Source organism: Mesoplodon bidens (genome assembly GCF_964165515.1).
Source record: "Mesoplodon bidens genome assembly, contig: HAP1_SCAFFOLD_451, whole genome shotgun sequence".
Lineage (NCBI taxonomy): Eukaryota > Metazoa > Chordata > Mammalia > Artiodactyla > Ziphiidae > Mesoplodon > Mesoplodon bidens.
In genome coordinates this window covers 83446-94431 of record NW_027671878.1, presented here as the reverse complement: position 1 = coordinate 94431, position 10986 = coordinate 83446, and the positions used below count along the sequence as shown (strand labels likewise).

Here is a 10986-nt window from a genome sequence, read left to right as displayed (position 1 = left end):
AATTACTCTCCAAATAATTACATTGAGTGAAAGAAGCCAGATAAAAGAGTCCTCAGTGTGTGAATCCCTTTATCTAAATTTCTAGAAAAATGCAAACACGTCTCTAATGAAAGAAAGCATATCAGTGCTCACTTGGGGATGTGGAGGGCTGGAATGTGAGGGGAAAAAAGGGGCTTTATGAATGAGGCATAAGCACTTGCAAGTGATGGATATGTTCCTTTTCTTGATTGTGTTGGCAGTTCCATGGGTATATGCATATTTCAGAATTTAAATTGTGTTTTTAAGTATGTGCAGTGTACTGTGTCCATTCTATTTAACAGAGCCATTAAAAAAAGACTAAGAACAGACGTTTGTCTCAACGAATAAATGTAACAAAGAACAGAAAAGTCAACTACAGTATGATCTCTGTCAGTTGAATTTTCCTGTAGTTTATTTCCTCAAAAAATATATCCCAGTTCTTAAAAGAGGTGGGACTCTTAATAAATGGTTAAAGAAACCCAGCAAAGCCATCAGCAGGGTGAGCTCCGGCTACTTTTCAATTGTGAGACACTAGGTGCACAGTGCAGACATGCTAGGGTGTTTGTTCTTCCTGCCCAATATTTTAGAGAGGATATGAAACACCCCCGTTAAATGCCTGCAAGTGATGCCCAGAGTGGAGTTTGGAGAATGATGGCTGTGATCTTTAATATGGTTGTGCCTTTGTAAAGAATCTCACTCAGAATTTCCAGGGTAATTTTGGAGTCCATTTTTTTTGTGTTTTTTGGATGATATATAACTCACCTGAAGAATATACCCACGTAGACTTGAAGTTAGGGACCAGCTGTGTAAATCTGTGTGGTTATCTCCTGACCTAACCTTTTAGCTTCTTTTTGCTCCTTGATTGTAGTTAAGCTTCATCTTGCCTCAGGGACTTTGTATTCGCTGTTCCCATGTTTTGGAAATATTATTTCCAGAAAAATTTTCCATAACTGATTCCTTTCTATTCTTTGGCACTCATCTCTTAAAGATATTTTTTCCTTGATTGTCCTACTAGCCTAACTCAGTCCCAATTTAACAGATTACCTTACTTCTTTCACAGAATAATAATCAAACCAAATATTATCTTTGGTGTCTCTTTGTATTTAGATGAACTTCTTCCCAAAGAACTCAAGCCCCCCAGTGACAGAGGTTGTTACCTTTCTTATCCCTTATTCTGTGTCTTAGAACTGTGTCTGGCATGTAGTAATCACTCGAGGTCTGTTGACTGTGTAAAGAATATGTGAGTAGATGAACAGATTTGGAGTTATTTGAGGTCGCTCTTAAAGATGGCTCGTGTTGGTGATTAAATTAAAGTTGTAGGTTTTAGAGTTGGAAGTGATCTTGCTGAGTCTCACAGTTAGGGCAAAACTCTCCCTACTGTAGCATCCCTGACAGATGATCAAGTCTGAGCTTGAATAACTGTATATGAAAGATCCTAACCAGGGCACCCTCCTAGCTCTGCCAGGTCAGATAGAATTTTGGACTATTCTCTTTCTCTCTCTTGTAGACAGCCACTGTCATTTGGTAAGCCATAAGCCTTCCATTGCTTTGACTGTGGTTAGTGTGTTTGCTGGATTTCTAAAATATATTTTTAGTGTTTACTTGTTTAGATTGAAAAGATTGGGCTATATTTTTAAAAGTTGATCCCACCATTTTGGAAGGCCTTTTAAGTTGTGATATTGCATGCAAGAGCGCTAATGGAATTCTGGACTCCATATTTTCGTTTTTACCTTTTTTTTTTTTTCTCAGACTTTGAACTAACAATGGCTAAGAATGAGAGGCACTCAGACCCGAATATTTTTTCCCTTGTCAGGCACAAAGAATATGGGAAAGAATGAAATTGGGAAATTGTTTTGCTCCTCTTCCTTTCCTCCTTTTTGGTCAGTTACCTTAGTCGTCCACCTCACTTTGTATTTCTAGCCTGGCTTCAGAAGACCTGAATTTGATGAACTACACACTGATGGAGTAGTAGATTGCTAGAAGGAATGGCGGCTTCACAGAATTATTTTCAAGAAGGATGGTCCAGCCAATTTCCTCACTTCCATTGTGAAAGGAGTTCCGTATTCCTAAGAAAATGGACCTATGTCCGACTGACACAGAAGATGGAGATTTATCCCAGTGCATGTATATATGTATATCTATTAAATTTATGTATATATATATAATGCCTAATGGAAACATCTCAGATGTTCTCTTTGGTATTTTCCTTTAATTTTACTTATAAAATTGTGACCATTTTTTAACTCAAAAGAGGAGAACCTTAAAAATTAATTAAGAAGACATCCTCAGTAGTCTAAGGTTCAGAGTGACTTGGCAGAGAAAATTGCTGAATGGTTAGATAATAGTGCTGGTATGCTTGGCTATTGTAACACTTTACATTTGAGTTTCTCTTCCTTGAAATTACAAGAACTATATGACTCAAGAGAAAGATTGATAATTAGGAATATTCTGCTTGCTTTATTTTATTTATTTTGTTGTTGTTGTTGTTGCGGTACGCGGGCCTCTCACTGCTGCGGCCTCTCCCGTTGCGGAGCACAGGCTCCGGACGCGCAGGCCCAGCAGCCGTGGCCCACGGGCCCAGCCGCTCCGCGGCATGTGGGATCCTCCTGGACTGGGGCACGAACCCGTGTCCCCTGCATCGGCAGGCAGACTCCCAACCACTGTGCCACCAGGGAAGCCCCTCTGCTTGCTTTTTATATAGCGTATTGAAGAACATTTTAATTATTTGGAGGTCATAGGAAGGAACCTTCATGATCTAAGTTTTGAACAAGTAGTGTTGCAACACAGCTATGACTTAAAAAGGAAATTTGAAATGACCTATTTCTTTTGGCATCTCAATCCAGATATCTGTCAGTAAAATGAGTCACTTTTCAGTCAAATGGGTGGTCAGCAATATAATTTTTTATTGGGAAGCTGAAAGACACCATTGCCAAGCAGAGCACCTGCAGTGTTCACATCTATATTTGAGCATCTTTCGTTTTCCCAAGGGGTGCAAGTGAAGAGAAGGCAGGCAGAGAAATGCACTTGAATAAAGCTTTTCAAGATGGATAGAACAGAGAGCATTCCCAGAGGCGGGTCAAGTTCAACCCAAGAACAACTCTCTCAGTGCTTTCACAACTAGGTAAAATACAAGACCAGTAGTAACTCAGCTCTCAAATCAGTGGTGAAATCCAGCGGAAGGTTGTTAATATTGATATGGTTAACATACATCAAATAGGATTACTGAATTTTCTGAATCCAACTGAACTCCCAGGATTGTTTGGTTTCAAAGGCTGTTGGGCTCAAGACGTATTTGGTTTTAAATAATCCTTCCTAAAATGTTCAGCTTTCAGTCTAATATGATTGAAACCCAGCTTGAGTGTGTCTTATAATACACTGGACTGGAAAGACTATGGGCATTGAATTATTCAAAACATGGCAGGTGAAGGAGTGATATGTGGGGAGGATGTGATCATAGAAATGAGTGAGACTTGATATGTCTTGTTATCTCATTTGATTTACCTGTTAGAACTCTTCCAAATATTAGAGGAAAGAAATCAATATCAATTTTCACCTGTCACGTTCCACACTTCAATGATGAATGAATGTCAAATTTGACCACAGTTTTCTGTACCACCTGCTCTGAAATAATATTTCTGGGCCTTTATTAAAAATGTAAAATTGTCATTGAATTTCCAAATATGATTCTGCAGTGGCTAATTCAGCTTGTTTTATTAGTAAGCAAGTTCTGATGAGTAATACTAATTTAATAAGCCTGCATGTGAGGTTAAAGTGTCAACTGTTCCTGCCGAAGGTGATGAGATATGACTGTGATGAGGTGGTAGGACACTCACCTTCCTGAACGAACCCTGCGAGCACACAGTTCTTGGGAGAAACCAGTACAAATCTGATATCATTTTGCATGTCTCCTGTAGCAGTGGAATGCACACACATACAAACATGATCATGGGTGAAAAAACACACATGCGCACCTTAGAGGCTTACATTAATTTCTGAATATAGTTCTCCGGAAAGAAAAAGCTTCACTGATGATTTGTATTTTTATAGTTTATTGTTTTATCCATACTAAAACACTTCATGAAATCACTTCCTGTTTTGTTGTCCATGGAATCCTTTCCATTTTGAGATGCTAAATATAAATCGAAATAATGATTATAGTCCTTGGCCATGAAAGACTAAGTTACAGAGAACCCGGTGACTGGAGGTCAGAGCTGCCACGGAATTATTCTCTGCTCCAGAGACCATCAGAATATCACTGTGTACCCACTTAAGGATAGAATGCTGCTATTGAGAAACGAGCTCTCTTTTATTTCTACTAAAAGGAGAGAACAGTAGGGGACCTTGGCTGTGCGAGTGTATGAGACTTTCTCTGTTTTGTACAATAAGCCAAAAACAATACATGAAATAGCCTCACGCCTTTTGTCTTTTGTACCCAGCTCCTTCCTGTATTGCTCCTGATCCATTACACTTAAATCAACAAGAGTTGCTTGAACATTTTGACAGTTATGTTCCCCATACCCTGAAGCATTTTTAACGGGTTACTGAGATAAAGCTATTTCAAAAATACTCCCTCCAAATTTTTTCAGGGTGGCATCAATGAAAGTAACTTAGAGGAAAAAAACTTGAGTTCCTGGCCTACCCCTCTAAGGCCAGGCAAGCATAAACCTTCATAGCAAAACCTAAGTTTGCTCCCAGTTGAGAATTTGGTTTCCACGGTCTTATATAAAAAGTATATGGAGACTTTAATTCCCTATAAGCCCTTTCCAAAGAGTGAATACAGTTCATCATTCGTAAGAGATGATGGAAGTTACAATTTTGTTGAATAGATGGAATATATATTACATATAATATACATATTTATTTTATATATATATATATAATATATATAAAGTTACTATTCAGAGTCCTAAAACGTGGATTTTTCTTACTTACCAAGAATGAACAGTAACTTGATCTCTAAACAATAAAGCACCTGGTCATAACAGAATCATAACAAATATTTGATATCAGAATGAATTCACTGTTCAGGTGTAAAGAGGGAATAGCTTCAGTTTTCCTCTTTCGGGCACCCCATTATTGCATCCTGGACAGAGGGGATTTTCTTGATTTTAATCTAAAGGAGAAATGGTCACTTTTGTTGAGATGGAAATTGACCACCTCAGTAGGCAGAGGCACTGTTTTTATTTGGCTGAATTCATGTTTCTAGTGATAATTCAAGGTGTAATAGGGTTTTCTCAGCCACTCCAAAATCTGAAAATGATAAGCATCTCACCAGAGTTTCAGGATGGCCCATTACCTATTCTGTGGAAAGGATATTCAAAACACCATGCTTCATCAATGTCTTCTTTGACTTGTTAATGAATGGACAACTACTGAGTTAAGACAGTGTCTTATCCTTGCTTCAAAAAAATAAAAACAAAAAACCCCCACAAACACAAAAAAACTGTTAACAAGGAAAACTTATTATGCCAGGCCTTAGTATGGCCTGACTTGGAAATTTAGTTTCAGAGGCTTTTGTGAATATACCAAGGAAAGAGGACCTAGGTGTATCTTATTCCCACAGGCCACAAACAAATATTTGCTTAACGGACAAAATATGAATATATAGTGTAGGAGAGAACCTGACAGATGCTTCACATTATTGAGTGATAGCAATGCCCAAACTCATCTGTGATCAAACACTATGAAAGTATCCTCCTAAGGATAAACTTATTACAAATAAGAAGTGAAAATTCAGTTATGCAGATACTTTCAGTGTCAGCTCTGATATGCAAAAAGCATGGAAGTTGTCACTGTATCTTATCCTTACAAGATAATGCTGTACAAAATGAAAATCAGTGACTTTTCTCAGACATGATTAATAAAACATGTAACTATGAAAGAATTTTCGAACGGTAATTATGTATGTGTATATATGTGTCTCTGAAAAATCTGTGTCAAAGAAAACTGAGGCTATCAGTATAAACTTCTTTAACTTCTATCTCTTCTTACCTTTATTTCCTCCCAAACTTACCAGTATCCATCCAGCTCGAAGGATACAAGTGATTTTTATATACTGTGCAAGGTTTTTTTCTTATTCATATGTCCATGTTTCCCCAATTCTCTAAATTATTATCTACATCTTCAGGATCTCCTTTATCGGTTCCTTCATTTCAACATGTAAAATAGAAGTCCTTCTCATTCTAAAAAATTCTTTTTTGCTGATTACTTTCTCTTTTCATCCAAACACCTTGAGAGCAGCCTCTTCCCACTGTCCTCACTAGCCCCGCCTGGCCCCGACAGGCAGCCCTACGCCCTCAGTTTCTTGCCATCTGGCTTTTTGTCCACCACTTCCCTGCACTGCTCTCAGGTCACTGGGGACCTAACTGCCCAAATCCAATGGACACTCACAGTCTCTGAAGGACGACGCTGGCATCTCCTTCCTCCTTCTTGAATCTCTGTCACCTCTCTCCTTCCCAGAATTCTTTCTCTGCTTATCACTTAAACGTTGTCAGGACTCACAATTCTCTGACATCTCATCCATTTTCATGATTTTAATGACTGCTGCTATGTGCCGAGGACATTCAAATTTTTATCTTTCCATGTCCTCACGTGCATGTCCAGTTATCTACCAGTTTGTCTTCTGAATTCTACAGGTGCTTCCAAATTCTACATGTCCAGAACTAAAGTCTTCTCCCCACTTCAGTTCTTTATCCCCTATTTCCAAACTCAATGATACCACCACCCAACCTTAGTCACACAGATGGGGGTTCAGCCTCCGCCTCCTACTTCTTCCTTACTTCCCAAGGTCAAGTCTTGCTGGTAATTTCCTAAATACAATTAGAACTTATTTCCTCCCTTCATCTATACCTTATTTCAGACCCCTTTCTTCTTGCTATTACCTGGTCTAGAAGTTACGAAATTGCTGTTCGGTGGAACCAGTTGTTAGACATTCTATTAAAAAAGGACTCTAGGGTCAAATAGCTTTGCGGATGGCTGTGTACCATACGCCTGCTGTGACGATCCAGAATGAACATTAGCCTACAGCAGCCCCGAGAAGCTGTACAGTAAAGGAACCTGCTTAACTTTACTTAAGCCAGGTTCTCCCTTCTGCCAGCCTATAAACCTTTCAGTAGGGACAGGAGAGGAGGTGGCAGCGTGAAAATCCCACTTGAAAATATAAAGCACTGCTCCTCAGAAGAGTGGGGCATAATTATCTCCAGGCTTCTTCAGATTCCTCATCCATACTGACGTCAGTGGTCTAAAATGCCACCTGAACTTGTCCTTTCCATTCTTAGCTATTTTCTGAGGAAACCAGCTCCACGCACATGGATGCTTAAGACCTGCTCCCCTCCTCCTCGCTGCCTCCTTTAGGGGCACTTGCCGCTGCCTGGGGACACTGCACTGATCCTCCAGAGCCTGTGCCTGTGGCTCTGTAACACACCCCTCGCACACTCAAGGCTCTGGACTTCCGCTGTCCACTCTGCCTTGAGTATCCTTGCCTTTCACCGGCTGACTCACCAGTTTCTCACGAGTCCTTTAAGACTTAGCTTAGGGACTGCCTCTTTTGATGACTTTTCTTTGCCTCACGGCTCCCCCTCTTCTTCCACACTGACTAAACGCCCTGAATATGCCCGTCACAGCATGTCACGTTCAGGATGAGACATCTGCTGTGCGTCTTCCCCTCTCACTCCACTGCTAAAGGGCCAACACTACATCTTGCTCATTGTTTCACTCCTCTAACACTCAACCCATGACTAATGAACTAACTAGTACTGTAGTAGCCCTCTTAGTAACAATCAGGCAGGACCTTCTACAAGAAATCTGACACTCCAGCTTTTCTCTGATCTCACCTTTCACTCTGATTGAACTAAAGACTTATCTGTACATGTTTTACCAGGGAGACATAATTTAATCCAGAGATGTCATCACATACTCTTACATACTCTGCCATTTAAAAATTCTGCTCACGATGGGGGAAGGAGACAGGTGTGCTTTCTGACAGCCCCACTGTTTTTGCACTTCTAGTGGTCACTGGCTTCTCTCTCAGTGCCTTCCTTAAACCCTTCTTAACAAGGGAACAGGATAACAAAGTAATTAAGAGCCTGGTTACAGCCTATGTGTGAACAGAAACATAACCAAGGACATAGAGAATAGACTGGCGGTTGCCAAGGAGGAGGGGGTGGGAGAGGGTTGGATTGGGAGTTTGGGATTAGCAGATGCAAACTGGTGTATATACAGGATGGATAAACAAAAAGGTCCTACGTGGGACTTCCCTGGTGGTGCAGTGGTTAAGAATACGCCTGCCAATGCAGGGGACATGGGTTCAAGCCCTGGTCCGGGAAGATCCCACATGCCAGAGAGCAACTAAGCCGGATGTCACAACTACTGAAGTCCAGGCACCTAGAGCCCGTGCTCTGCAACAAGAGAAGCCACCACAATGAGAAGCATGTGCACCTCAACTAGAGGAAGCCCGCGTGCAGCAACAAAGGCCAAACACAGCCAAAAATACATACATACATGCATTTATTTTTAAAAAGTGCATGTATTTAAAAAAAACCCAAAAAGTTCCTACTGTAGAGCACAGGGAACTATATTCTATATCCTGTGATAAACCGTAATGGAAAAGAATATGAAAAAGAATGTACATAAATGTGTAACTGGGTCACTTTCCTGTACAGCAGTAATTAACATTGTAATTCAAGTGTATGTCAATAAAAAATAAAATTTAAAAAAATTGCTAGAAAAATAGTCACATAAGGGTAACTTCCCTGGTGGTCCAGTGGTTAAGACTTTGCCTTCCAATGGAGGGGGTGAGGGTTCAATCCCTGGTCGGGGAGCTAAGATCCCACATGCCTTGAGGCCAAAAAACCAAAATATAAAACAGAAGCAGTACTGTAACAAATGCAATAAACACTTTAAAAATGGTTGACATCAGAAAAAATCTTTAGAGAAAAAATTCACATAAATCAGAAACAAATGAAAGATAATAAAGTCCATACATTAAAAAAAAAAAAGAGCATGGGTTCGGGTCACATGGCAACTTCCCACTTACTTATAGCTGTGTAATTCTGGGCAACTCACATAATGTCTCCTCAGACTGTTCATCTATAAAATGGGGATGGTAAGAGTTCCCTACCTCAGAGCGTTGCTGTAATCCATAAACACGGTTAAGTGCCTTGGTAAATGTTTGAGGCTCTCTGGTTATTATGAATTAAAATATGTCAATGGCTTCTGGCCGTGTGATTTATATAATAGTTTGATGTTTAACCAAATGGTAAAACTATTCCATTTATTATTCCCATCTCTTTTTAACCCTTAGCCTGCTTTGTTGTTTATGTTTGCTCCCACCACAGAGTGCTAGTTCCAGGAGAGTAAAGGCTTTATTTTGTTCACTGCTGAAAGCAACAGCACCCAGAAAAGTACTGTACATATGAAGCCCTCAGTAAACACTAGCTGAATGAATGGTGCAAAGTGTTACAAGGAAAAGTACACCAAAACTTTCATTATAATAAAAAAGTATAGATAAAAAAATCTTTCTCTAATGGCTTCCAGTCAAGTAACTGAAAACACCATATGCTATAATAAAAACATAAGTAATTTATGAAAATTTGAAGGCAAAAACATAATTTTAAAAGATTTAGACCTATGTTAGGCGTGATAGAGTATGGATGCTTTCTTGAAATTCACAATCAGATCCAAGAGTATCACTTTCAGACTGTTCTAGTACACTGAGTTTACTTTTAGTTGTCTTTGATGAAACAGTCATTATTCTACTCTCTTTCTTAACAAAAATGTGTTTTTTCGAAGACTCACTTTTAATTGGTTTATTAACCAAAGAATTATTTTGCCCAATTCCTTTGCTTTTCTGCTTTACAGGTGAGTCAGAGCAGGAATGCAGGTCCTTCCCAGGTTGTTTCTTAGCAGAGTAGTTTTTGGTCTATTCACCTGCTTTGCTCATTTTCTCTGAAGAAGACCTGCTATTTCTAGATAATTCTTCTTCTTTTTTTTGACTTCCAGTTCCAGAAATGACGTCTGCTGAAGGAGAACATGTTCTAGCAATGAAATTTGCAAAAGACTCCTGCCGCTGCTCTGTGACTGGGACCCCCAGGTTGTCTTTGGAAGTTTCTAAGGCCTCCTGAGTAGACGCTGGGACACGGAAGGAGTCGAGAGGCAAAGGAATCCTAGCATCACCTGTAATTTTCGGGAAGTGGAGGGGAAGACAAAAGACAAGACAAAAATTCAGTGATGAACAAAGCCAACCATTAAAAAGTAGAGTTCAAAACTTCAATGTTACTCTGTAATCTTATTATTAACACAGTCAATTGATTAATCAGAAGATTTCAGAGCCAGTTTTTTTTGTAATTATATCTTGCCAAGTGATTCTCAGCTTAACCTAGCTATATCCAAGGCTATGTCCGCTACGTTTTCAGACTTTGGTGATTGGGGTAGTTGTTACCCATTTCCTTTCCCTCACTAAAAATGAAACCCTATTCTGTAGGATAATTAATGTCTTTTCTATCCTCCAGGCACATGTAAACCGTATATAGTTTGTGACCAGACTGTGTTCTCAAGCTGTCAGTTCCCAAGACCACTCTGAGATGGGCTGATGGGGGCTCCAAGTAAGGCTGGAGGAAAAGCTGACAGGTTTTCCCCTCCCATTCCCATAACCAGGTGATTCACTCTAATATGTTACCTATTAGCTATGTCTGGACTACTTATTTTAAAAATTATATCAGTATGTGTACCTTCATTAGTGTTCCTTCATTGTAAGCTGACTGCATACAAATAGAAACCTAGATAAAATATGAACAGAATAGACATTTATACAATTTAAAATCTGGAATATTTTCTCTAATGTCTTCTTGCTTCATTAAGGATAGTTTGCTTTAACTCATAAATTTTCTCAAGAACTTCCAGTCTCCTTATTTACAAAAGTACAGTATCATGAAATGGGCCCACATTTACTAATCTCAGATTTGGAAAGGA

General features: G+C 39.4%; 1 pseudogene across 1 annotated transcript; it reads right to left on the bottom strand.

The window, feature by feature from the left end:
- Positions 1 to 9373: 9373 nt before the first annotated feature.
- LOC308610871 (centrosomal protein of 78 kDa-like) lies at positions 9374 to 10255 on the bottom strand (annotated as a pseudogene). The gene has a single exon. The product of its transcript is annotated as a centrosomal protein of 78 kDa-like (transcript).
- Positions 10256 to 10986: the final 731 nt, after the last annotated feature.